A 5,028-nucleotide genomic window follows, 5' to 3' on the forward strand; every position below is an offset into this window, starting at 1 on the left:
AACAACAACAGTATTCTTGGTTGAGGGTTGTTTTCTTTGAGTGTTTGATATATGTCCTTCTACTCTCTTCTTGCCTGCATGGTTTCTTTTGAGAAATAGGCACTTAATCTTATCTGCTCTCCCTTATAGGGTACTCTTTGCTTTCAGGATTCTCTTCTTATCTTTGGTTCTGGCAAATTTAACTATGATATGCCTTGATGTTTTTCTTTTGGGGTCTAGTCTATATGATGTTCACTGAGCTTCTTGTATATATATTCTCTCATTCTTCACTATGCCTGGGAAGTTTTCCTCTAGTAATTCTTCCACAACTTTTCAGTGCCTTTATTTGCTTCTTCCTGTTCTGGTATTCCAATGATGAGCATGTTATTTCTCTTAATGGTGTCCCATATTATTCTTAGGTTTTCCTTCCTTTAAGTCTGCTTTTTGCTCTAGCAGATCAGTGGTGACAATTTTGTCTTCTATTTTACTGGTTCTGTGTTCCATCTCTTCAACTCTGCTCATGTGTCCCTCTATCATGTTGACAGCATCTGAAACATTGGACCTTGTATTTTGAATAGTGGATTCTTGTTTTTCCAGTGCCACTAATGCCTCTTTTGTTTTCTCTACATTTTTCTGGGCTGTTTTGTTTGTTTGTTTGTTTGTTTGTTTGGGGTTTTTTTTGTTTATTTTGTTTTGTTTTGTTTTGTTTTTAGATCCTCCTGCTTTTTGCTTGCAGTATCCTTTAATTCTTCTAGTTTGACTTTCATCCATTGAAAATATTTAATCTTTGTTCTTTTAAATTCTGTGTCAGAAAGTTCCATCAGACTTTCTGGCTTCAGGAAATCCATTGATACTGTGTCACGTTTTGGGGGTGACATCTTGCTTTGCGCTTGTGTATTGTGTGGTACAGCTTGCTTTCTTCGAGACATTGATTTGTTCTTGATCTGAAGACAATGCTCTAAAGATCAGTTGGGTAGCTACCTCACTTGTGTTTTCCTCTGAACTTCTGACTCTATGGCAATGTCAGTTCAGAGCCTGTGAGAGCAGCCTCTTGTAGGTAAGACAGGTCAAGGTGCTCCGGATTAAAGGGAGGTTGGTTAACCAGACATGTAAGCACAGGTGTGGAGCCAAATATGGTGGGGCATGCACAGGGGTGGGGCGATCACAAGGGCAGGTCAACCACTTCGGGATCTCACTCAGACCTCAGTTGTCTGGGTGTACTTACAATTGGGGTCCCTATTAAAATTCCAGCTGTCTGTTTCCCACCCAGTGGTTTTTACTTATGGTCCCTGTCCGGTGTCACTTACACAGGTGCCCTTTTGCAGCGGCCCCTGCCCAAGCAGGGTCCTGGGTCCAATGGGACCCAAAAAGACAAAGTCACCTTCCCACCAACCCACTGGCCTCTGGCTGGTCTTCAGTGTCCACTAAAGTTTAGTCAAATTACCACTGGACCACTTGTTCCTGGGTAGTTGGCGTGGCCCAAGAGAGCTCAGACAAATTCCCACCAGTGGGCTTACACTTGGGTACTTTCCCCAACAATCGACAGTGCCTAAGAAAACCCAATTAGGATCCTATCAGCCTTTCTCAGCAGATCAGTCCCACAGCAGCTCCATTGGTGGCTTCAGATGATGGGTGAATCTGCAGTGTGCCTTTGTGTGCTGATTCAGAATTGTAATGTTCACGGCTGTTGGTATGTCTCTGTGCTGTGTGAAGGAGTGTCTAGTGGCCCTGGAGCACCACCAGGGGTGCAGAGCTGTGGCAAGGCCACCAGGGTGTGCAGGAAGTGCGGAGGCACAATACAGTGGCAGGGTGGTGTCCCTGGACACCTGTGGTTGGGGTGGGGTGCGGATGGCGGGGAACGGGGCTGAGGAGCCGCTGGGAGTTAGGGATTGCAGTCTGTTCACAAATATTAAGCTGTCAAGTCACCAGTCCTCAGCGCATCAGACTTCCTGCGCCATCGCCGGACTAGATCACCTTTTTTTAAAACTAGAAACAAATATGGATTTCTTTCAATAAGTAGATCAGTTATTTGTCTTCCATATCTTATTTTATTTTTTTACATAGCCTGGTGAACATGTCCAGGCCTGCATCTGTTTGTTTGGATATGTCCTTTGGTCAGTTTCTGAGGACTTATTTTTTGCCAGTGACTTCATTGCAGCTTGAAAGTCTTCCTTCATTGTTTTCTAAGGTAAAAAGCAAAGACAGATATGTATATCTCTGTTTCATTGACTATGAAAAGACATTTGACTGTGTGGATCACAATAAATTGTGGCTTGTGCTTACACAAAACCTACTTTTGGACCAGGAAGCAATCTTTAGAGCAGAGCAGGGAAACACTGCATGGTACAAAATCAAGAAAGGGGTGCATCAAGGATGCATCCTGTATCCAAAACTATTCAATCTCTATGCAGAGCAGATCATTATGGAAGCAGGATTTTATGAGGAGGAATATGGCATCAGGATCAAAGTTAGACTCATCAACAACTTACATTATGCAGATCACACAACCTTGTTTGCAGAAACTGAAGAAGACATGAAGTGTTTGCTGCAGAAAGTCAAGGACTATAGTCTTCAATATGCATTGAAGCACAACATCAAGAAGACAAAGATTCACACCACTGGGCCAATTGGTAGCACCATGATAGATGGAGAAGAGATTGAGATTATTAACAATTACAGGTTACTAGGCTCCACAATCAACACTCTTAACCCTAGTAGTCAGTAAATCAAAAGACAAATTACATTGGGAAAATTTGCTGTCATGGACCTCTCCAGAGTACTGGAAAGCAACAGTGTCAGCATAGATACTAAGGTGTGCCTAATGCAGGCTATCATCTTCACAATTACTTGTTATGCTTCAGAGAGTTGGACAATAACTAAAGATGACAGTCTAATTGATGCCTTTGAATTGTGGTGCTGGTGAAGAGTCTTGAACATACCATGGACTACCAAGAAAAGAAATAGGTCTGTCTTAGAGAGAGTGAAACCAAATTTCTCCTTGGAAGCTAGGATTTTGAAGCTCTGTCTCACATGCTTTGGGCATGTGGCCAGGAGAGACTGGACTTTGGAGAAGGACATCATGCTTGGAAGGGTGGAAGGACAGCACAGGAGAGGAAGACTGTTGACTGGGGCAATAGGGGTTGGTGTGTCAGAATTAGTGAGACTGGCTCAGGAGAAGGCAGGATTCAGAGCTGCTGTGGGTCTCAGGTGACTTGATGGCACATAACAGCAACAACAACAAACACAACAGAAATAAGGTAATGGAAGAGGCTTTCTTAATTACTTCTTCATTGTATGCTGCTTTCTAAAATGGGTCCTCTCAAACAATACTTTTTGATACAGTTATTGGGTATTCCTCCCATTTTCTTTTGATTCTTCATGAAACATTCAGGAATTTGGCTTTAGAATCCTTCAGTATTATCAGTCAAGGCTTGAATCTGTTCTTTGACTCTTTCAATTTAAGAAATGCTGTGTAAGTTCCTCCCTTTAATTTCTGATTACACATTTCATTGTAATAACTACTCTTGTCTTCACAAGCTTCTCTTTGAAGTCTTCTGTTAAAAACTTACTTCATAATTACTTCCCTTTGTTTTGGAGTCTCAATGTTCCTGTGCAACTTTCAGAGTCCCTTCTGGTGTCCATTTTGGCTTCGCTCCCTCTCGCCTGTCTTTGTTATGACCTTATGCTTTCTTCATAGATGACATCTTTTATGTCATCACATAGCTCATCTGGTATTCAACACCAAAGCTTGTTCTTGAGATGATCTTTACATTCATATGGAATAAGATTAAGGTCATATTTTGGTTCTTTTTAATTTCTTTTATTTTCTTTCACTTCAGTTTGAACTTGCTGAAGAGTAGTTGAGTGTAAGAGTTGAGCTTCTTTCCACAGATGTAGTCAATCTGATTCCTGTGTAGTCTATTAGATGAGGTCCATGTTTATAACAATCATTTGATTTTATAAACAGGTACATAAAATTACTTGATCGTTCTAATGCGAAACTTATACTTGGGCCAGGAGGCAGTCGTCAGAACAGAGCAAGGGAACACTGCATGGTTCAAAACCAGGTAAATATAAAAACAAACAAACAAACAAACAACACTATAGGCCAAAATCTCTCATGAACTTTGATAGAAAAATCCTGAATGAAATCTTGGCGAATAGAATCCAATGATACATCAAAAATATAATTCACCATGACCAAGTGGGATTCAAAACAGGTATGCAAGGATGGTTCAATATAAGAAAAACAATGTAATTCATCACATTAACAAAGCAAAGAACAAGAACCACATAATCCTATCAATTGAAGCAAAAAAGGCCTTTGACAAAATCTAACACTCTTTCCTGATTAAAAAACTCATTAAAGAAAAGATTAGAGGGGAATTTGCTCATATAGTAAGAAGTATATAAGCAAACCTGAGAGCCAACATTGTTCTCAATGGAGAGAGATCAAAGGCATTTCCCTTGAGAATAGGAAGTAGGCAAGGATGCCAACTATCACCTCTCCTATTCAATATTGTATTGGAAGTCTTAATAATAGCAGCAAGGCAAGAGAGGGAAATGAGGTATCTAAATTGGCAAAGAGGAAGCAAAATTATCTCTCTATGATATGAAAGCATATGTAGAAAAGCCTAAAGACTCAGCAAGAAAACTACTGGACATAGTTGACCAATTTAGAAACGTGGCAGAATACCATATTAATATACAGAAATAAATTAGATTTCTTTACAGTGACAAAGAGAACACAGAACTGGAGCTAAGAAAAACAATAAACTTTACAATAGCTAATCACAAGATTAAATACATGGGAGTAAACCTAATCAGAAGCACAAAAGATCTATTCAATGAAGATTAGCAAACATTACTGTTGTTGTTGTTGTTGTTATGTGCCGTGGAGTCGTTTCCGACTCATAGCGACCCTATGCACAACAGCCCTAAACCCTGCTCTATCCTGTGCCAACTGCACCGCCTCTGACACACCCATCCCGATTACCCCAGTCACCGAATCAATCCATCTCATAGAGGGTCTTCCCCTCCTGCGTTGTC

The sequence above is a fragment of the Elephantulus edwardii genome, unplaced genomic scaffold (assembly GCF_000299155.1).
Source record: "Elephantulus edwardii isolate Elephantulus edwardi_28Jun2011 unplaced genomic scaffold, EleEdw1.0 scaffold00355, whole genome shotgun sequence".
In the NCBI taxonomy this organism is placed as follows: domain Eukaryota; kingdom Metazoa; phylum Chordata; class Mammalia; order Macroscelidea; family Macroscelididae; genus Elephantulus; species Elephantulus edwardii.